Source organism: Frieseomelitta varia, unplaced genomic scaffold (genome assembly GCF_011392965.1).
Source record: "Frieseomelitta varia isolate USP_RPSP 00005682 unplaced genomic scaffold, Fvar_1.2 scaffold_332, whole genome shotgun sequence".
In the NCBI taxonomy this organism is placed as follows: domain Eukaryota; kingdom Metazoa; phylum Arthropoda; class Insecta; order Hymenoptera; family Apidae; genus Frieseomelitta; species Frieseomelitta varia.
Window position 1 is genome coordinate 7294 of NW_025110071.1, and position 24783 is coordinate 32076.

Consider the following 24783-nt stretch of genomic DNA (forward strand, 5'->3'; position numbering starts at 1 on the left):
GCGTTAATCGCCCACTCGGAGGCCAAATCGAATGGGAGAAAATTGCCTGTTTTCTTTCGGTCAGTTTCCGAACGATCCTCCACGATATATATTATTACCGGGGCGTTATTTATTCCCGGGCGCAAAGTTCGGACGAATGGAGTTTGCTTTTTCGCGCGGCGCGGAGGGCAGAGGATGGAATTTTATTCGCGGCGAGAAATCGACGCGGCGACAGTTACGACATTGGCTTAAAAAGACACATAAATCACGCGGAAAGCGTCGCAAGAAAGAAAGATAACCGCGGCGCGGGAACTTGTTACGAGCATTGTTCTCGCGGGACGACGACGACGACGAGGGAAAACAACGACGGCTGACCGCGAAAAAACTGGCTGCGAAAATTGGCGGGAGAGGGGAGAGAAAAATTTCGCGGTTCGACCCGTTTATAGCGTTGGCTCTCTGCGAAGACGACCTCGAGTGTCCTCTCTTTCTTCCGTTTCACCGAAAACCTTTCTAACCCGTGAACGGTTATCTTTCGACGCGTACCTACTCTCTGAGAAACCGATTAACGACGTTTACGCGGAAACGCGCGATAATCGTCCGGTATTTGCACACAGTTTAATGCACCACCGTGAAAAATTACCGGTCACTCGAGTTTCTCCGTATCGTGTCACCGATCGATATAAATCACCAGGCGAAGACAAATTCCAAGTGGAAGTTGTAATCCGTAACGATTGTTCGGCGAGTGGCTGCTGCGCAGCCAAGACCTCTCTCTATCGACAATTAGAAAGCGAAAACCGCGAATCCGGCATGGTAATTTCGCCGGGCACGCGATGCAAACACACACTTTCCATCCGTGAAACTCGGGCGGCGTTTAAATCGTTTCCGCAAACGGGAAACAGAAATTGACATTGCCCTGAACACCGGGCATCGCCGTTCAGCATGCTCGTTCGTCGACCTTCGCCGGACACCCAAATAAAACGCAAACGCATTTTACGAGCAAGCCCGGCGAAAGGGAGTGCAAAGAGGCGCGATCGATTTCCAAAAGCGACGCAAATTGTTCTTCGAATCCGGCGCACGCCGCCACCGAACATTATCTCTGGCTAGGCGATATTTAACCGTGGAATTCATTCCGATCTATAAGCGGCCCGTGACGGCCAGCCTCCCACGCCCGTTACGCATCTCCGCGATTCCTATTCTCGTCCAGAGCCATTGATTCATCCGTGTCACGAGCGCGAATTACTTAAACAAACAGCTGCCGGCGAACCAACACAACACACAGTTCTCGGAAGAGCTGCGATGCTGCCGACCAAACACTGGAGAACACGCCGGTTCCCTGGAACAGCGCATCCCGCAAGTCGATGTGATTACGATCGATCGAGTTCGATCGTTTCAACTTCGTTGACGATCAAGTCTCGGACTCTTCGAGCGTCCAATTTTCGTTCGAATCGGCTGTTTTCTTTTTTTTTTTTTTTTTTCTTTTATTGTGTCGATTTACGCGTCCAGCGTGGCGTTGGAATTCGAGATCGGGTCGCCGCGTAGCTCGAGATTGTTCGTCACATGGTACGGAGCGTGACAACGAGCGCGGCTCTAATCGTTTAATTGTGTTGATCGTTGCGTCAGACGGTAAGAGAACGGAGTAGCACGCCACGTCGGTCAGAGTCCAGGATGCTGCGCGAGCTATCGAAGCGTGCGAGAGCACACGCCGCCACCGGCTACCGGGAATCGTTGCGCGAAAGAATGTCCACGAGGGAGGAGCCTCGCGTTCCCAGCCGGGAATGTCACGTTTCTACCGGGAATATTCGCTGTTTGCTCAGATGTTTCTAGGTATTACGAAGACCATCGAGAATGAGCGAAAACATGGTCGAACGTTCACAAACATTCATTTTTTCCTTCCTTTTGTTTATATATATATAAAATGTCGTCACACGGAGTCGCGCGTGACATCTCGGCAAACAGCGATTGCTCGATGGACGAAAGATTTGCTAAACAATCGAAACTCGATTTTAGTTTAGTCAAAAGCGGGAAATTCAAAGCGCAAGATAGGATCTCCAAACACGAAAGAAACTAATCGATTTCTCGATACCTGTGCGGCTGTCGTCGACGATCGGGGAAGGGTGAGGGAAAAACAGGAAAAAAGCGGTATCGACTGACGAACGCCAGGGCAAATAGGCGAGAACCATCGACGTCCTCTCCTTGTTCCCGGAAGCTTATCTGCCTAACGGCGATTGGTCGCCTCGCGAACGTGCGTAACGTACGAAACAAGTTTGCACCTTTTGCTCGCACGGTTCTTCCCGACTTGACCGAGAATTCTAGGTAATCGATCTGCCGCGAACTGCCGCGTGTCACAAAGTACGATTATCGGCTTCTCGCGTTCGAGGAATTAACTGTGGAAAAAGAAAAAAAATGCGAATCTCCTTTTTTCTTTTTTTTTTTTTCAATCTCTTAGCCACTGAACGCTAAGACTAATTTCTTGGTCGGAGAGAGCTATTACTTTGTTACAATTTTCCAAATTTTCTACGAAACGAAACCATAACCTCTTGGCTGTGGTGTCAAAGCGTGTGTCTACATTGTGTCGCTGTATTAAATCATAAGGAAATAACACTAGTTTTTTTTTTAATCAATAATTTTATTGACATTAATTGATAGTAATCGACATTAATAGCAAGGAAATGATGTAAGAAGGACTAGTCGAGTCTAGCCTCAAAATGTCTAAAATTTACAAGTATGCCTCATCTTTCTCGAAAAATTTAATTCAAGTTGTAGTTACAAGTGTAAATCAACAAATTGTAATTACTTTCCTCGTCATTCGAAGCTAAGATTTATCTGCGTATTTTCTCATTTGTTTCAATTTGATTTGTTCAATGTCTGTTGCAACGTAATTATATAATTAGCGTAAAGCACCGCCGGATATAAATTTCATTGTTACACCGTTTTGCACAACTGCGTCAGGCGTAACGCGGTGTCGTAAGAAAAAGTATAGTTTCGTGAAAAATCTTTTTCCTTTTTTTAAATCTTTTAACTACTGAACGCCACTAGTTCCTCAGTCGAAGAGAGCTCTGTAAACTGTTACGTTGTTTCCAAACTCTTTGCAAGACAAACTTTGATTTACTCGTTCTTTCAGTTTCGAAATTTTAATTTGTTCAAAGTTTATCCCAACGTAATTACGTGATTAGCGTAAAGCACAGCCGGATATAAATTTTCAGGCCTTCGTCGTAGCACAGCTTCGCGAAAAATCTCTTCGCCATGGCTAAGAGGTTAAGTTCCTTATGCGTGCAGTCAAAGAAATTAGAACGACGTACTGAATTAGAAGCACAGATGCATATATAAAGTTCACCGTATTGCAATTGCAAATTGCGAGGTTCTCGCTGGCGATCACGGTTTTCCTATTAAAGAACTGGTTCGTCTGGATGGATCCTGTATTTTTGGCCGATTCCATTGACTCGCGGCGGTTTAGTCATGCGACTTGGTACGGTGCCCAGTGACTGTTTGCGCAATAACGTGTCAGCGGAACGTGAAATGTCAGAGTGCCTCCTCGCGAGAAGGATGCACGCCTCGAATTCGCCTCCGATGAAATTCCATCGCGGTGAATATTGATCGCGGGGCGATCCTCGCTGGAATTCTTCCACGTTCCCGCGGGATTCTTCTCCGCCGTGTTTTAAACGGCGAGGAATCCAATCGACGCGGCGCCGAGGGTAAGCCGCGGCCGTGTTTACCGACTCGAAATCCATCGTCGTGTTTAACCTTTCGCGGATTCTGCTTCTTCTCGTTTCCTAAATATAGCTCCTAAACCGCGTTGGCGGATTCGCGAGAAATAGAAATGCAATTTTACGCACGATGCGTACATCGATGATGCATCTGGGAATTCGTGAAACGAATCGTTCTCGGAAGAATTATCATCGCTGTTGAAATACCACGAGTTTGCGCTTCTGGGAAGAATACAATCGCGGCCACGATTGAATTTACATTTTCGTTCGTAAAGAAAAAAAAAGAAAAAAAAAAAAAAAACATTTGGAGCGTCCGAAAATGTTCTCGTGCTCGTTCCAATTTTTGTTTCGTACTTGACTCGCCTTCGTTTCGAACGTTCCAACCGTGTTTGATCGAGTGCAGCGTGCGACACACTGGCACTCTAACAAACGCGTCGAGCGGCGAGACGTATTAACATAACCGCCGGTCAGGCTGCCGCTGCGTCCGGAATGAAAACGAAGAAGCTAGGCCAGCGTGACGTTGTCGGCGCGCCGTTCACATCGGTGGACATAACTGTTGCGTGTTTTCGCGTTCCCGTTTGCGTCTAGGTCAAGAACGCATCGCGCGCGTGCACGCCTCTTGCAACGCGATTCGAAAAATGCCAGCCAGTGCCTTCGCAGAGGAGGCGTCATCGCAACCAGATGACGAACGCACGCGTAGAAAATAAATATGAACGCGCCTCGCGTTCATATTCTTCGATGTCGAAGAATCATCATCGGGACGAATCATCGAGGTGTCATCGCGCTTCCGCGTGACTCTTACGCGATCGCGTTCGAGTATTCGTACGGCTCCGGCCCAGAAAGGGAATGATTATTATTAAATAGAACGCTGTTCGGCGATGCGCCAGTTTCCTCCTTGTTAAACTGGCCACTTCCGCAGCCGAGCACGATGTCCCTTCGTCACCGAGCGGAACACTTCCGCGCCGAATCAAACGCACGCCAGCTGAGCTGATCGCCTCCCTATCGGATTAAACGTTTCCGAATCGACACGAACGCTCCCTCCAACCCCTAACGATCGGTCGAAGGTCCTTACGTCCGATCGATGTTAACGCTACAGGCCCACCGATGGTCTGAAAACGCCGTTCCTATCGCCGGGAATCAATTATTCGAGTTCAACGTTTCGATGAAACGTTTGTTTCTTTATAACAAGGATCCTTTGAAACTCTGGAATCAAAAATATTACCCGTTCGCGTTGAAGTCGAAACTCTGAAAATCAAAGTGAAGCTAATTCTTTTGACTACTTTGAATTGTAGAGTTGTGGGTAAATGAAAGTTTGAATTATTGTTTCACGCACTGTTCAATTGTATTTTAATCCGTGCGCAAGCAGAATGTTGTTCGAGCTTTGAGAATGGTTTTAAAAAGAATGATTACTCGTTCGCGCTAAAGTCAAAACTCTGAAAATCAAAGTGAAGCTGTTCTTTTGATTGCCAATTGCAGAGTTGTGGTTAAATGAAAGTTTGAATTATTGTTTCATGCACTGTTCAATTGTATTTTAATCCGTGTACAAGCAGAATGTTGTTCGAGCTTTGAGAATGGTTTTAAAAAAAACTTGATTGAGATTTGTATTACACGAAAGTTTATTGTTAAGAAGAGTGCATACAAATTTTAAGCAACTTATTGTAATCTTAAACTATTTTATTACTGTTTTTCACAATTTTACGACGTATTTTCGACGATCTGGCAAAAATCGAAATGAAAATTAATCATCATTCAGTCTTCTGCCAATTTCAAGATAAAAAATCTCAAAAAAAGTTTTGTTTTGTCTCAACGAAAACTCAAGGTTTCTTCTGAACGTCGTTGTACATTCTTACCTCGATAACGATTCAATACTGTGATCTTAAATCTTGGAATAATTGAAATAATTTTACACGAAAACGCGGACTTCAGAACACTGTGCGACCAAATCACGAGAACTTTTATTCCGTATATTTTATAAAAAATTCTTCGAATCTCCAAGAGCACAACATCGTGAATCAACAGGACCGATCTGAAAATCCGAGAGGATCACAAATTTTGACCACCTTAGTAGCTTGAAAATTCCCTGTCGTTTTGAACGTAACGTAACGTTTCCAATTTGTCTTTAGATCGTTGCCTGTGTCTCGTCAATTACGCGCAACGTGGCAACGTTCTTCTTAAATCAGCTATTCAGGCTGAAGCGAGCAGCGGCAATAAAGGAAGCATCCGGCAAGGAATGTTAATCGTCGGCTTCGGCGGAAACGCAAAACAAACCAGAAAGAACGAACTCCGGTCAATGCGTTCCTTCCTTCTCTCTCTCTCTCTCTCTCCCACCTTCGACTCTATTCAATGAAATCTCGACCGTTCTTCTTTAGTACGTCAAATCGCAATTACTTGTCTCGTCTTTCATTCGTGTTTTTTCATTCTGGTTCCCAATTCGAAATTGTCTTTCTGTGTTGAGAGACACGAGAAAGGGGGAGTAAACCGGAAATTGTAAAAGAGCGCCAGCTGACTTTTCGAGGCGGAACGCGATAACGAGATCGGCGTTATCGTCTCGAGACGAGGCGTCGCGTCACCTCGCCCCGCCGCGCCTCGTCGTAGCTAAACGTTTGGCCGAGTTCGTTGAGTTCGTTACGACTGATAAAAGGCCTGCGATCGTGTAAACTGGCGTGTTTCATTCATGGTAACACCACCGCCGGCCGGCTGATCAACATTTTCATTTCCAGCGGAAGACCAATATCGCGGCCGCGATAATCGCTTGCGTGCACGCAGGTAACACGCGGAAACTCGCGTCACCATCACCGGATGTGCGCGCCGTGTTCCTCCTGTGTGCTTAGCTGCACTCTCTTTCGCATTGGCGCTCACAATTCCAGCAGCCCTTTCGCGCTTCTTCTTGTTTGAACTTTGAGAGGTTGACACTCGAGATATATTTCTGGTTTATTTCTCACTTCTTATCTTCGCCGAGCGAGTGTTTTATAATACAGACAGGAAAAACAGTGCATAAGGAGTAATCTAAAAATATAAATAATATGCAATATAATATCGAATAAATAAAAAAGGTGCGTTTAAATAAGAAAAAGAAAGAGTGAAATTTCATTGAGCGAATAGTTTTGTAACAGAAATTCTAATGCTATTTGACCAGAAAATAAATCGATAGTGTATCGATTAGCTTCTATACATAAGAACTGAAGAATATGAGGCAGCTCTTATTAACCCTAAATTAACCTTAAAAACCTGGCCTAAACCCTAATTGAAGGGTAAGGCAGATAATACCTTTATTACAGGAATTTAACGTAAGATATCTTGGAATACTGGACATCTTAGAATTCCAGGATTTATAAAAAAAGATAGAAAAAAATCAAACTCGAGCAATTCAATTCTACATCCAGAATTTCTAATATAACCAACTTTAGATTGAATGATTATTGAAGATTTTGATCTCGATATTTTCAATGACTCTCAATCTCACATTAAACGTAGAGTGCGTCTTTTAATTTACATGCATCTTTTTTTTTTTTTTTTAATTCAAATGCTTTTACATTACATTTTCATCATCGTTGTATTTGCTTTTATTTTACTTTCTTTAATGGCCTTTTCTCGTTGAGTAAGTAAATGAGTAAATAAACACTGTTAATGATAGTATTTTGCTTCGCTAAGGAAACTATAAATTCTTGCCTTGCTTATACACTGCAAACGCGTACGTCTACAACGAAACTATTAATACGTGCAGTTATTCAAAATAATTTTACTGCACTAATAACCAATATATATATATATACCAATACATTACACATATTAATTTTAGACGTACGCATTTGCAATGTATAAGCAAGAATTTATAGTTTTCTTAGCAAAGTAAAATACTATCATAGTACAATCATATTATATATATATATTGGTTATTGGTGCAGTAGAATTATCTATTATAGTACAATCATATTATATATATATATGTATATTATTAGATTCGTTGTAGATGCACGCGTTTGCAAATCGAAATTCAAATGCCTCGAGAGATGACAAGATTCACCTAACGTCGTAGCATCGGTCAGCGTACGCCACTGGCATTGGACGAACATTCGGCAAATATTTCTCCAACGCTTCGACAGCTATCGAAATTTTTCGAAGCGTATCTCCACACCGATTTCCGCGGTCCCGAAAAGCAAACCGGAACTGACAAACCTCCGTTATCATCGCCATTCCCGGAAATTAATGAAAGAGCCACTTGTCCCCTTGGAACTTTTCGCTGGAAATTCTCGTTTACTCTCCTCCATCGTGCCACCATGTTTACGAATCGCGGTTCCCACAGTTTTCAGCGTTTCGTTTTCCAACCGATCGTTTTCCATCCGTCAATTACATCATCGCCGGGTTACTCATTCCCGCGTTCAATTCAGCCTTCGAGACGGATCGAGTGTTAGTCAGAATGACGAGGCAGCCGACATGTTAATTAAGATCTCCTCGTCTCGATTCGGGATTTCCTCTGAATGGGATTATCCCCAGAAGAGGACCGACGTCCTTGGACGACGGAAGCGCGAGCCTCGAGACGAGCGAACGCTCTCGAGGAATGCGGAAGGTGCGACCAGTCTCTGTTCACCGGCGTCGCCTCGGATTATCATCCGCGAGGGAAACGTTGAATTTGCTCGATCCGTCGAATTTTTTATTCACAGCGAGAACGTAAACAACACAGTGAATAACGCGCGGGTGAGTCACGCAATGACCTCTCGATGATTTAATCGCGTGAGCAATACAAGCTGGGCGTGCTCGACGCGTGTCGCCGATATTTATCTAACGACCAAACGAAAATAATATCCCACGATAAGAATTTGAATATATTCCGTTCGAGAAATTTTAAAAAACGCGTCTCGCGCACGACGTAGATTTTCCCTGCTCGAACGGAATCTTTAGGAAGATTGCTAAGAGAACTCTTTTATTAGAAACGATTCAGCAATTGCGCATGTTGGCTTTCATTCGGACTCATCTTCTTTCCATTCATCCACACATATACACGCGCACGCACACACGCACACATATATATATATATACACGGAGCGAGTTCTTTTGCTTTCTCATATCCTTATAAACTTAAATGTATACTGATAGCAAGGGCATTTCGCCAATAGCACTTGTACGCTATCAGAACTTCACGTATCGCGAAGCACCCGAAACTTTTCCAACGTCACTGACACACACGCGACTATATGAATACACGGATTTAATAATACACGGGAGAGAAACCCGAATATTTATCGAAGTCATTTGGCCCCGATGCTAACGAAATATCGAAACACAAGTACATTTGAGAATACGCTCGCACCTGACTGCTCGATAACGGGCCTCTACGTTTTGCGCTAGAATGACGTCCCACGCACGTCAAGTGTTTTTTTGTCCCAAATTACCACATTTTCTCAGTTTCAAGTATATTGAAATGTAACACACGCACAAACAATGATAAGTTTATTACTTGTTAATAATTTCTATCCAGTGATATACCGACGAGTTCAAGAAGAAACTCGTCACTCGTTATGGTCCGCGAACCAGTTGCCAGTGCAAGAGGTTAATCGAGATATTATTATTATTTAATATTTACACATCAATAATTGCTAGTATTTACTATTTAGTATTTACAGTATTTTGACCCATCATTTTTCCTCGCACAACATATCTTACACATTAACCTTTTGCGCTAGAATGACGTGCCACGCACGTCAAGTGTTTTTTTGTCCCAAATTACCACATTTTCTCAGTTTCAAGTATATTGAAATGTAACACACGCACAAACAATGATAAGTTTATTACTTGTTAATAATTTCTATCCAGTGATATCATACCGACGAGTTCAAGAAGAAGAAAAAAAGCGACAAATTATTGTACACGGTTCGGTCACTCGTTATGGTCCGCGAACCAGTTGCCAGTGCAAGAGGTTAATCGAGATATTATTATTATTTAATATTTACACATCAGTAATTTCTAGTATTTACTATTTAGTATTTACAGTATTTTGACCCATCATTTTTCCTCGCACAACATATCTTACACATTAACCTTTTGCGCTAGAATGACGTGCCACGCACGTCAAGTATTTTTTTGTCCCAAATTACCACATTTTCTCAGTTTCAAGTATATTGAAATGTAACACACGCATAAACAATGATAAGTTTATTACTTGTTAATAATTTCTATCCAGTGATATACCGACGAGTTTAAGAAGAAAAAAAAAGCGACAAATTATTGTACACGGGTTCGGTCACTCGTTATGGTCCGCAATCAGTTGCCAGCGCAAGGAACGTACCGCTCATAGAATGAAGCATCTTGTCGAAAACTCGGATCGATTGACAATCAGCGAACGTAGGTTACGAACGTAGAATCCATGCGGAACGATACGTATGGGAAAATCGGGGAGGATTTCGCAGGAATTCCCCCCCCCCCCCAAAAAAATATTCGCGTATCAGCTGTAGGCGCTGGCCGAAGTTGCCCGCTTTCAGAAAAGCCGGTTCCCCTGAATTCAAGCGGCATTCCAAGAAATCAGCGGCGGCAACAAATCACTCGCGGATCGTCATTCTCGCGCATCTCGATCGCGATGAACCTCACCGAGCACGGCGGAGAGATCTCGCGGCGAGATGGTTGTTAGGGAGGCAGCGCGCTTGCAAACGAGCGGCCGCCGCGGCGTGCTCTCTCTCGCCGGTTGCGTAATACTCGCCGGCTATTTATGTCGATCGGTGTACAGCCGCGTTATATAAATAGAACGCCCGCGTACTCGCGCAGCTTTTCTCTTCTCTTCTCTTCTTCTTTTTTTTTTTGTCTTCTTTTCTTTTCTTTCGCCCAGGCGACCAGGCCGTTTGCGTCTTCCGGCTGTGCTTGGCCGGTTGGTTCTCGTTTCTCGCAACCGGCCACCGACCTTCCCGACGCGCGACGCTTCGCCCGGATCGTTGAGAATCCGTTTGATAGCTTCATTACTGGTATTCCTGGTCGTTTCGATCGGCTCGTCGAAATTCTAACGATTCACGAACCGAGCTGATCTTAGTTGACTCGTGTCAGTTGGTCTCGACTCCGTCACTGCAAACCGATGGTTTGTAGGTTGTACGCAACGTTATTTGCCCGGTAAATGGGCAAATATTTTAAGGAATTTTCATTGTAGTTTAATTTACAGCCTTGTCCTTTCCTTACCAGTATGCCTACGTCCGGTTCGATAATTTATACCTTCAATGCTATCTGAGAAATGAAACGTCGGTAAAAGTGCTGTTGTTCGATTTCAATTGTATTATATCGTCACAAATACTACGTACACGGTGTGTTATTGGCGTCACCGTCGTTATCAGTGTGCATTTCACTTCAGTAGGATAAGATAACAATTGGAACCGATTAGAATTGGATCGCGCTCTCCAACTGTTGCGTCGGATCAAACTCAAAAGTTGCGCAAGACTTTGAGGCAACAGCATGTATATACTTTCAGCGACTCCATATTGATATTCCGGCATTAAATATTGAAACTGTCGTAATTTTGTAAAAGGAAATCGTACAATAATGAACTTGGGCTCACTTTGACGCTCGAAGCCTCTATGTTCAAAATTCGTCGTTCATTTGATTCCAAGATGTTTTCGCACGCAAAGTGAAGGTACAGAAAATCTTACAGATTATTATGCAATTGAAAAATTATTTTCGTGACTGAATTTACGATAGGTTTAAAAACTGAAGCCTCCCTTAAAACTTATTTTACAATTTTTTTTTTCGATCATTTATCAGACTTTGAGCATCGAAGCGGAACGTTAGAATTTCTTGAATTTGTGACAAAAATCGGAAGTTTGCAAAAACATCGAAAACATTTTTTTCAGGACTTCATTTACAATGGATTTGAAGATCAGGATGAGTAAAAATTTGTCGCGGGATTTATTGAACTCTGCGTGACGAATGTGACGACGAAAATGTCACGACTTCTTGAATTTCACTCAGTCGGCTAAATCTGATATTTAAAGTTGAATAAAACGTCACGCGGAGAAAAGTCACGCATCGAATTTTCGGAGGTCCTCGAACCCACTGTAGACTCACCACGACAGTTCATAGCATTTTCGAAGTTTAGAAACATTTTAGAACAAAGAAGACGATGCATTTTGAAAATAGAGTCTCCAAGCTTCAAAATGAGGCCGGATTTATTTCCGTATGATCTTTCTTTCACAAAAACACGATACTTGAATACTATAATTCTTCTCACCAAATTACAAAAGAACGATGCACTTTGAAAGTAGAGTCTTCAAGTTCCAAAATGAACCCAAGTTTATTGCTGTATTTTTTTTTTTTTTTCACAAAATTACAATAGTAGTTTTCTCACAAAGATGTAACGTTTGAACAATGTAATTTTTGTCACCAAATTATAACATTAATGGTGGTCATCAGCTCGTCCCATCGTCAAAGTCCGCGGAATAGATCGGAATCATCCGTCCACGCGATACCGAGGTGTAAACCACAATAGAAACCGCGCGGATGAATAGAACGCCGCTCCTCCGCGCCGGGAGCAAAGGACAGCCGCGAAATCGCAGTTCCTTGGCCGATCGCGTGCTCGTCCGATTTTTGCGGTTTCACGCGTCACGCTCGAGCTACGAACCGGCGGGCATTCAGCCTGAGAGGTCGTAGTCAATTAGCGAAGGCATCTACCGCGGGATGCAAGGCCGAGCAGATCGCTCTGGCAGAAGCGTGCGTTCTGGACGCAAAGCACGCCGCTCGCCGTCATTAATCTCGCTGGTTGGTATCGTGGCCGTACCAACCTCGCACGCAACCCTCCTTAGTCTGCTGGAAAACGAACGTTTCTTTTCGATTCACCGGAGCGAGTCCATCGCGAAAGAATCGGCACGTTCGAGTGGCAAGCTGTTACGCGTCCTCTCCGAACGATTCTGCTTTTGGTTAAATACTTGCCTGTGAAATTAACCCTCGCACAACGGTGGCTGGATCTGCGGTGACTCGTTTGAAGTCCTACTTTGTGTGTGAGTCATACAAAGTTAGCCTGTACGGCTACGATTTGGCGATAAAAAATGGGATCATATGGCGTTTCTAATAAGAAGTCAAATCGGCGACGAACGCACGTACGAGTCAGTTCTGAAGAAGCAGTCATAGCGAATGGTCGGAAGTGTATTTCATTGTTTTCAGTATTTTTCATTAGTAGTATTCTTTAGTTTTGTAATATTTTTCATTTTTTTTTTCTGTTCTTTAGTTTTTTTTAGTATCTGTCATTTTTTGTATTTTTTGGTCTTTTAGCGTTTTCCATTTTTTAAAGCTTGAAACTTTCAAACTTAAATGAGATCGAGATGTTTTATTTGCATAGGCAATGACAACAAATATAGCGCTAAATGTAGCAATTGTCACAATTTTGTTTGTAGCAAACGTAAATACAATCTAACAATATGTATTAGATACAACGAAAATAAATAATATTATTTATAGGTAATAAAAGTAGCAAAAGGTGTTTTCATTTCCTACTATCCTATTGTTATAACAATCATAATAAAAATACAAAAAAGAAATAAAATTGAATCAGCTACCAACGACTACATATAGGCGTGCATCGTTTCACTGGAAGCTTGGGTCTCGCGAGACCCGGCCACCGGCCAGTACGGTCCGTTATGCGAGAATTAATACACATATTTGCTGAGTAATCCTGTGTGTACGTTGGATGTATACGTATTGGAGTAATCACACTTTAGCGATCAAGGCGAGCTTCTTCTATTTTTTCTATTCGACAGTGGAATATTTATATAAAATAAAAAATTATTGTGATAAAAAGAGTGTTTCTTCATCGAAACTCTCGAGAAGCTACTGTTAATCTCTCAAAAAATTGAGATTAGGAAAAATGAAAATTTGTTCGAAGGAAATTCATTTCAAAATGTTACCGGGATATTTCAAAATGATTCGACAGTGAAACGAAGAAATTATTGTAATGAACAATCTTTTTTAATCTGTTGCGATCCGGAGAAGACCAGCCATAGGTATAACTGTCGATCTCTTAAAAATCTGAGATTAGATTGTTTGAAAAATTCAAAATTCAAAATTAAATTTCTGTTTGAAAAGTTAGGGCTTGTTAAAAAAAAAAAAAAAAGAACACATTCCAGATCCTTGTCAAAATGTTAAAATTCAAAAATTTCTTCGCGTTGGAAACTCTTTTGGAACTTCTTATCTACGAGGGAACTAAACGGCGAGCAATTAACTCGAGGACTCGCTTCCGAGGCCTTTTTCACCAACGTCCATTGTTAAACAGTTTTCTCTCCGCCAAGTACCCAGAGAAGAGGGCAGAGAGTTTCCTTTCCCCGGTCATTTGTTCAACGATAACGAATGCTGCCTCGTGATTCGGAGGGAAAACCACTTGCACGCAGGTTTCGATCGGTCAGAATTATTGGCGATCGAGCCACGAATTGGTGACAAGACGTTTGATAAACCGTTTCAACATTTCCAAGTTGTCCGATCGAATTTGTCCGAGCGACTGGCTTCGATCTAAGCGACCGAAACTAGTCGGATTAGTGTCGGACAATTTTTCGAAAGACGACAGATCAACAGATCGTTTCCGATCGTCAGCGAAAAGACTGCCCTAACCTCAAAAATTTCTCAAACAAACAAACAAACAGAAGAAAAAAAAGGAAAATTCCAAGACCATTCCAAGCACGCACGTCCCTTCTTAATTTCCGCGATGCTAAACGACCGAGTGTCGATCCTCGGCGCGAAAACAAGAAGTGCGTGCCTTTCCCTCCGACGCGAAACGATCCTTGGGGAAGAAGTGGTTCTATTTTGAAAACGCGATCGTTAACGTAAGTCCCGGCGGCAGCGTAGCGGGGTCAAGGGGATTCGTTGATCCCGGAAAGTGGCGGCCCATGGCGGAGGGGGGGGGGGGGCAAGGGAGGAGGGCCTGGTTTCCGGCTCGAGTAAAATCGTCTACGGGTCGAACGGATCGAGGACGGAATTAGAAACATCGTTATAAACACTGGCGCGTAAATTTAGAGACGGGGCCGCGCTAAGCCCCGCTTATTGACTGCCAGCTGCTCGTTCACGAGGTCTAGGACGCCGAGGGGGATGCTCGACGGCGGATACCCCCGTTGCTCACCGTTTTTCAGAAGCTGACGAGTCATAGCACGTGCGATCCTCGTGGCACCGATGTATCATAACCAAGACGACGTTATCCCTTCGATGCTAATTTCAAAGGTGAATTGATCTCGCCTGGGTATCGGGTTCGAATGGATTTATCGATGATCTCATCGTCGTCATTGGCGATGTCTCTGTATAATACCTCGAGGAAAATATAGTTGTTTTCGACAACTCGGGGTCTCGTGTTTTTTTTTCTTTTTTTCTTTTTTGTTTTTTCCTGGTTCGCGGCGGGCAGCTGTTGATTTCGTCGACGGTATTTGGGACATTCCAGGAGCGAGGAGTGAAGAAACACCTTGTTACCGCGCGGTGAGCCGAGGCAGCGAAGAAATTTGTCGACTCAGGCTTCGTTGCGTTACGTCACGTAACAAACTCGAGCACTCGAGCGCTCGAAAAATTGCGTCGCGATTTCCCACCGCCGATTGGATCGCACGACTGTTGTCAACTTACGTCTTCGGGGAATCGTTTGACATTTACAACCGTGCGCGAGCAATGTCAGCGATAACGATGCCGCGATTAGATACAACAGATGTTTATCCAAGCGAGTTGTAATTATTGTGCAACAATCCGATCGTGACAGTGGTGCCGTGACGCACGCGGCCACGTTACGGCTGCGAGATCTGCGACTCGGATGGAAATCTGCCGTGAAATATTCCATTCGTAGACATTCGTCGCAGAAAGCTGCTCGGCGCAATTTGGGAACACTTTTAACGCATAAAATTTCCATCACAGACATTGAAGTCAAAAAAAAACACAAGAAAACAGAGGATCTTTATAATACAACGAAGTACACAAACTTTTATTTCAATATTCTACGAGGAATTATGTAAATCTTTAAAACTATGTTGTGTTAAACAAAAATTATCAATTTGGTTGGTTCTAATGTTGTTCGAAAAAATACCACCACGGCGTTTCCGTGTGACGGTATTGTTCAGCATAAATTTGAACATCGCTTTCGATACGACTTTTTCCAAACGCAACAATTTCTGGCTCCCTCGAACGGTGTAATTCGAAAGTCCTAGTTCCTTATTGTTAGTCAAAATCTTCGACGTTGCAACAACGATGTCGAAGAGGTGGTACCAAATTTACGTACTCCGCGGCTAGCTCGATCAACCTAAAAGTCCGCAGGTCAAACAGTCGAGTTTAAAATTCGTATCTTTCGTTACTTTCTTCTGTTTCTTCGCCAATTAGAGGTCGGAATAAAGGCAGGAAGAATCCGGCAACGGCGGTCGATACTCCAGTTCGTCCGCAACGGGAACGATCGGCCGTGAACGACGCGTAATGCGCAGGAAGGAAGACGCGAATCACGTAAGGGGGAGGGGGAAAGGAGGGAGGGGGGAAGGAGCGGCGTTATTAAAATTTCCAAAGAGGCAAGCGCGCGAGTCGCTTAATCCCATTGTGCACCGGCTGTTTATCTATCTGGGTTGTTCCGCCGCCCGCTATTTTCGCCTCCTCTCCTCCCCTATATTTTTTTCTCTTTTTTTTTTCTTTTTTCATGAATGATCCGTGAGCTTGCAGAATGGCTGAAAACTGGGACGGCGAAACTGTGTCATGCGCCGCGCGCGGCACGGTCTGCTCCCCCCTCGTCTGCTTCAGCAAACCAGTCTCGCAAGCTGCTTTCGTGTTATTGTTAATTCGAACGAATTGTCAATTCTCTCTGCTACCTCTCTGCCTCTTTGTTCGACACGAGCTCGACGCGATTTGTCCAGATACATACGTGTTGATACGACGAACTCGCGCGTTCGTCGTTATCTATAAACACAATCAATTACGGATAGCTCTCTTGTAACGTGGTAGATAGGTTCCTATAAAATAGCGTGTTGCGTGTTATACGAGACTAGGAAGACACGTTTAATAATTTTTCAATTCAGTTCATTTTTATTGGGAATATTAACACGTGAACAAAAAAAATATATATGTAAACGCATATGAATAATTAATTATGCAGCTTTTATTTAATCACATTTTCTTCTTCATCAGTACAATTGAACGAGAACGAACGATATCATCGTCGCTTTCGGAACTTTTTTCCAACACTATGATTTCGTGTATCTCCTGTTTAAAAAAAAAAAGACGAAAAGTGAAAATGAAAATGATTCGGCTAACACCGGCTAACCAACTTGTGTAAAACAGTGACTCGTAGACAGAGAGAGACAGTTTCGATTCTCTGAAGGAAAGCTAAACGATTAAGATTTAGTATCTTGTCGATAGTTTCTTCGTAGATGTTGAACTTAGTCGTTACGATAGTTAATCGGGTAACTGAAAGTCGGGAGAGAACAATCGGACAAAGTGTACACAGTTGCGCTGCTAAATAAATTATCCTTCGAGTGAGATGGTCTTCCGAATACTCGTTACACGATACTCGAAGTGCTCCAGCACAATAATTCAGACTATAATACTCTATTGAAGAATCAAAAATTATACCGAACATATTTGAACACACAATAGCCAGTGGTGTGCAACTTCAATAGAAAGCGTAAAACGGGACCTTGAGATTCTCGACGCATAATAAAATTCGGGTATTCCTCTAGTCGTTATTATGTATGCGCAAATAGATGGCCAATCGTGCAAAGACGTTGAGTATATATACATATTCACTTAACATTGACGCCTAAAGTATAATATTTGTAGCAAAGAGGTTAAAGTGCTACAAGAAACAGTTAATGATGCATTAAAAAATACAAGCTTCTATCAATATATTTTATTAAAAATCACTCGAGCGTCTGGCCTAAAAATATAAATATATAAATACATAAAATTTACATATTTATATCTATCAATATATTTTATTAAAAATATTTATATTTATATCTATCAATATATTTTATTAAAAATCACTCGAGTGTCTGGTCTAAAAATATAAATATATAAATACACAAAATTTACATATTTATATAAAATGTAAATGTATAAAATTTCAAATTGGTTATTTTGACCATTTTGCTAGTTCTGATGTATGGCTAATGCCATCGATACCGTAAGCGTGTTGTATAATTTATTATATTTGCCATAATGCGTGAAATAAATATCGCCTTATCGCGTCATAGAAGTACCGTGCTGCACGAGAAGTTTCCGCAATTTTCTGCACGTACTTCGCAATTTTTTCTGTTCTTGCGCGGCTACGAAAAATATTCACAAGTCGCTGTTGAACCTGATCGTGAATGTATCTGCATCTCGCCTTTCCCCTTTACCCGAACGACTCGCAACTTCGCGAAAGCATTTGCTCGATCGAAGCACACGAAGCCCGATGCTTTCGAGATTAAATGCCACCTGACTGCGCTTCTTATCGGAGAATGTCCTCCTTGGACCTTTGCTTGAAACTCGCTGCTAAACAGAGCTTTCTCGCTCGGCAGACTCCCCTGCGAGATCTTCTCTGGGAATGATCGTTCCCTGGGAATAAAACGCAACGCTGAAGTTCAACCCTTTTCGAGCGAGAATCTTCATTACGCTTTCGAAATTGCAGCCTCCGAGATGCTTTTTAAACCGGAGCGCCGAGTCTTACGCGACGCTCTCGAACTATGTCCCTTTCGATTTTGACCCCGCTGCATCTTCTGAAACGTTCCCAGGCTTCGTTAATTTTTAAAGGACCGAAAGGACGATTTGTTCAGCTTTCGACCGAGTTAAGAATCCCCAATATTCGTTTGGTGCAACGGATTTTGACAGCAGTAGCAAATCAACGTTTGACAATCTTGTTACAGAGTACAATGAACGCTTCCGCCCTTGAAATGTCGTTCGTTTATGTATAAATATTCGAGACAAGACACCTTTCGAGCTGTCTCGCGTAAGTAACGATGAAGTTTACGACGTGGCCGGCGCTTCGACTGCGAATTCCATCGTCGATTCGTCACAATCGCCTGATCTGGGGAACCGATGTCGGCGCGGTGTCGATGACCAGAGAATAAAAAGCAAACGCGGCGGCAGACAGCCGGCGTCGAATTTACTTTGGAATTTCGGATTTCGTTCGGGGATCCATTGTCGCGTAGGTTACGGGTTGGAAAGCCACGGATCTCCGCGGCCACGGGAATTTATGTGACGTATTTTGCCTGCCGTTTCGAATCGAAGCCCCGTGTCGTAACAACTGCTACAATTTTCCCGGGGAAATCGAAGACCCGTTCCGTCCACCCGCTTGCTAATAATCTTTTATCGCTTCCTTTCTTTCTCTCTTTTTTTTTTTTTTTATCGCGCGTTGTAAAACCGACTGCGAATCCTCGTGCCTTTTGTTTTTATTATTTCTCATCTTGTTTCCTGCCTTTCGTCAATTATTTAATGTTCTTTTATTCTTGCTCGGTTCGTTTTCACAATTGTTAAATAATATTAGGGATATTGGAATAAAGAATGTTGCATCGTAGAGTAAAATACGCAAGCATTGATTCAATTCGTCGCATTGTAAAAATGACTGTTAAATTGTTTGATGTTTCTCTCGGTATTCTTGCTCGGTCCTCGTTTACAATTATTAAGTAGTATTCATATTGTAGAGATATAATATAAATATTATTTATTTAATGAAAATAGTGATAATAGAACAACAAATAATTAAACAAGACGAATTACTGGAAAACAACACGAATCAACGACTCAAATAAACTCTGTTTTAACAACACAATTGACACTTTTTTAACAGTTCTCTTTCAACGTTCTCTCTCACGACTCTCACGACTCTGGTCTTTTTTAAAAAAGAAAAGCGCTTCGTGCCAGGTTGGACTTGTCGCGCCATATTTTATCATATTTCTATGATCAACAAACATATATTTAAACATAACTAAAATTATAATTACAGATTAATTATAATAACCGATACTACAATATTCATAATATTAGGAATATCAAAAAAAAAAAAGAAAAAAAGAAATTGCATCATACAGTAAAATAAGCATTGATTTAATTTATTATAAAAATGAACACTGTGAATTCTCGTAGCTTACGTCGTTTTTTATTTTCATTTTTTCTCATCTTCTTTTCTACTTGCCTCCAATTGTTCGTTCTTGCTCGGTTCGTTCACAATAATTGAGTAATGTGAACATTCATAATATTAGGTTCATATATTATATTATAGAATAAAATATGTAGAGTGAAATACGCGAACGTTGATTCAATTGATCGCATTGTCCGGCTAAACTCTCTGCTCACCGAGAGAAGAAGCATCTTGCGCAACTTTTCAATACGGAATCAAACGAAATTTGTATTTCTTTTTCTTAGATCTCGGCCTATCAACAGAATACACGTATAATAACAATAACAACGACGATAAGGATAACTATGTTTGGCAGTAAATGCAAAAAGGCTAATTAGAATACCTGGAAATATATGAAATTGTAATTGAAGGAAAGGAGGTTCGTCGGTCGGCGAATCCATTTATGTAAAATCGATTCACGATCGTTGCGTACGATATTAAGACAGAGAGATTACACTTTCCATTTTATGTGAACGAAATGTATCGCTAAGTTCTAAGTACAGTTCGTTAAAATCGACCAAATTCGATGAGCAATTAGGTGAAAAAGAGAAACGAGTCGATGCCACATGCTTTCCGTTTCGATTTGCTTGACAGGGCTTCGAGTATGTCGAAAAGAGAGAAACAAATTTTTTCAAAATTCCGTTTTTTTTTTTGAGAGAGAGAGAGAATCTGAGTTTGAAAATTTATCAAGCATACTTGAGTTTAGTTAATCACTTGATAGAAAAGAATAATCAGAGCGAGGAACAATTTTTCGTGACAAAGAGAAGACTTAGTTTCTCATGTAAAGTTGAATTTTTTGAGAGAAAGTTTTTCATCGCGAATTTATCAGGTGCAATTTTCGACTTGAAACATATTCAAAGTCCATTTTCTTAAAAAGTCAATTTTTAAAATTAATTCTTGTTAATTGCTACTCCAACACGTCTGAAATTAACCAAATTCAACATACACTTGACAGATCATGAAGCTTGATTTTCTCGAGAACGAGAATCCTCGAGTGAATAAAAAAAAAAAATTCTATTCCACGTTTTATTAAGCAGCGATCATTCTCCCACGTAGCGCAGTGGAAGACGTCCGTCTCTGGTCGTTCCCTCGTGCATTATTTTCAGATTTTGCGCGTCCTAATTCCGGGAATCCTAAGGTCAAACGTATACCACCGGTGTAGATCGATATTTATCCTTTAATATACCTGTCAGTGAAACTAATTACGCCAGTCCGCGAACCTTGGCCAGCCGAGCCAATAAAGTCGGAAAAGAAATTTTTGGCCGGCACGGCGGAGCAACCGCAGGAGCCAAGAGATCCATCAAAGTCAAGTTCTTTGCGGAATCTGCCGATTCTGTTCGCGGCATTTATTCCTAATGCGGTTACCGCGTACGAATCTTTTGCGTTTCGTTCGTTCGTTCGTCCGTGTCAAGATCGACCCGTGTTCCCGTCTATCCGCGTCATCTGTCACGCTAAGATTATCCAAGAATGTCGGCCAAACCGAGTAGCAGCTAGCTATCATTCTCGGTCGTACATGTCCCGCTGCAAACGCGCAAACAAACGTAAACGGAGATGTAATATATGTTAAACGAGTTCATAGCCATAGGGGCCGTTCAAAATTTCCATTGTCTACTCGTAACTTTCTCTTGTGAATTTAAATACTGCGAGAAGCAAAACTGAACCAATGCAGGTAATAATAAATGATTTATGTATTGTAATGGAGAATCGCAGCCGTTTTAAGTTTAACTTTCAAAAGGCTTATGTGGACAAAGTATGAAACATTTATAAAACTCTAATTTTCTATTATTTTTCGAGTCGGTGCATAACTGAGTCGCAACAAAAATTACGTTACTGCTGAATTAAAGAAAATGTAGTGAAATTGTTGTAACGTTTATTATAATAAAGTAAGTGTTGATTATGTAGAAATGTAATATAAATAATACTTATTTAATGAAAATTACGATAATAAAAGTTACTTTAAAACAACACGAATTAACAACTCAAATGAATTCTTTCAACAACACAACTGACACACTTTTTAACAGTTCTCTTTCAACGCTCTCTCACTACTTTTTTGAAAAAAAGAAAAGCACTCCATGCCTACGTTGGACATCTCTCGCATCGCATTCATATTTTATCGTATTTCTATGATCAACAGGCCAACAAACATAACTAAAATTATAATTACAGATTAATTATAATAACCGATACTACAATTAATATATGTAACAAGTTCCTTTCGTCCCTTATTAGAACATGTAAATGAATTATCATTTTCTACAAAAACACGTTCGTTGATTCAATTTTGCTCCCCGCTGTACATTTCATTTAATTGATAAATCAAAAGTGAACGAAGTTGTTTATATTATATTTATATTATATTTATATTATATTATATTATATTTATATTATATTATATTATATTTATATTATATTATATTATATTATATTATATTATATTATATTATATTATATTATATTATATTTATATTATATTTTGGCGTTGATAAATCAAAAGTGAACGGAGTTATTTCTATTATATTTTGGCGTCGAAAAGTCAAAAGCCGACCGATCTCGAGAATTTCCGAAAGGATCGCGCCCGTCTTGTTTGGAGACATCTCGTGTTCTTTTTCCCGCCGCGAGAGGATCGCTGGCGTTCCGAGAGGGTCGGTGCCGACGGACAGGGTCGAGATCGAGAGACGATCGGCAAAAAGAGGGCGGCGAGCGTGCGAACCGACGCGACGCGACGCGACGCGGCGAAAGTGAATTCCGTCAGCGCGGCTCGACTTTCAAAATAGCGCCAAGACACCCGGTTTCGACGCGACCCATTGTCCGAAGGAAATTACTCGTCGGCCATTATGGCATCGTTGGGCCTCCCCTCTCGATGCCTTTCTTTCTAACGTTCCCTCGCGAACGTGTTAGAAAACCTATTAAACTACCGTTAATAGCATCATAGAGATCAGGAATAGGATCGTCACTCTTGAAAATCTAACAGTATCCGATTCGTCAGCGTCGGTCAATTCGATCGTAGCGGAGAATTGCGATCGTTACAAGGAACGATCAATCTACGAATCGAATCGCTTCGATCGACGATCTACATCTGTTCGCTAGATCGTCGTAGCGATACCGCGATACTCTCGTGGGATCGACATTTTTGACGGGTCTCGAATCGGAACCGATGGAATAGCTACACACTCTCTCCCTGTACGAGACGGGAATCACGGCCATTCTGACTGGCCGTTGCGCGTATTATTTCTCAGTGTTTGCTCTCGAGTCGTCGTCTCGATACCATCGAATTCTTCAAAATCAAGTTGCTTACGAAAGAAGCGAAAGGTATTTCGATAGATACCGCGTCGCAGTCATTTCGATCCCTTTGCCTCTCAATTTCGCTTCTTTGAGAAACTGTTCGACACAAATAACTCGGTGATAACGAAGGACAACGTGGCAGAGGCACGAAATCTCTCAGTGGCGTGTACCCCGCCATCATCGATGAAACCCCGACGTTTCCGATCGATCGAATCGATTACCAGGCCAGATGATGTCATAGTCATTATTAGTGGTGCAATTGCACGGTATGTCGGTCACTAAAGTTATGAAACTGCAGGAATCTATTCGCCGCCACGCCGCGGTGGCCTGTATGTGGTACACTTTCTCCCGGGCGAGAGATAAATATCTTGCGTGTGTGTCGGTGAGACGTCGTGCCGCGCCGCGCGCCCGTGTGTTCTCTTTTAAAACGCGCGACTATTTGCCAACGTGTGTATTCGATCGGCAACGAGCGGCAAACGAAACTCGAGCTGGATCGAGGCTGATTGTGAGTCGAGTCGAGTCGAGTCGACAAGGATTTTCACGAAAATCTCTTCTCCCCCTTCCCTCGCCACTCGATGATTTATCGAAATATCTGGCGCGCGTTGTTTTTCTCCTGTTTTGTTTATCCATTTTTTTTTCCCCCCTTTTTTTTTCATTTCGATGGAGGAGGGTCGAAGATTAGCGTCGAGAACCCGGGGAATTTCTCTCGTCGCGATGAAATATATGGGAATTCGATCGACACTCGCGCGTTTATTCGTTCGACTCCGAGCGTTCGACCCGGCCCGATAAAGAGCACGCTGCCTCGATGATACCGGCATTTCGCTCGGAACCTCGTCACGGATTATACCCGTTTCGAGAGTAGCTATCGTCCACCGCGTTTTCCTTTTTTCCTCTCCGTCGCGCAACGAACAATTAAACGACGAATTCGCGTCAACAGCGAGCGAGCTTCTTGAATAATACGCCGGTTGAACGTTGCAACGACATCGATTCGATGCCTCGGTGAATCTTTGAGAAACGGCATTCCGACGCCGTCCATAAACGGAAGAAGAGAATAAACGCGTTACTGGGCAACATGGCATTCGTTCGACTTTGTCTACCGGGGGCCGAACCACCACCTTGGTCGATAAAAAAAACGGAACGCGTTTCGATCAATTATTCGTCCTTCTGTTTCGTGCGTCTATAAATCGTCCGGGTTTCTCTCGGACGTTGGAGCTCTTTAAAGATTCCAAGGGGAGATACCGGAAGGACCAACGGCGGTCGTTCTCGATCTTAACTGCCGCGCAAACGTAACTCAGTCAGGGTTATCGGCGCAGCGTGCCCATTTCGGCGTTCACGCGGTGCGAAATTAATAATTCCGCAATTTGCGTCGCAGTGTACCGAAGAACTCGAAATACCCGAGGATGACACGTCTTGCGTTTCAGAGACGTTATTCGTTCATGTTGTTGATACAAACGAAGCTTGTTATCCTATTATTCTAGTCTACCGTCTGTCCACTCTGTCTTTGATTTTCATCTTGACGCTTTCTTCTGTACAACGAAGCGACTCGAATAAATTGAAAAAGAAATACCGAGATGAAACTGGCGTTTCAGAGACGTTATTTGTCCACGTTCTTAATCGCAAACGAAGCTTATTCTGTAACTACCATTATTCTATTATTTTAGTTTGTTATCTGTCTGCGCTGTCCTTCATTTTCACCTTGACGCTGGCTCTTGTTGCCTTTTCCCCCGTTTCGTACTCGAATAAATTAAGAGAAAA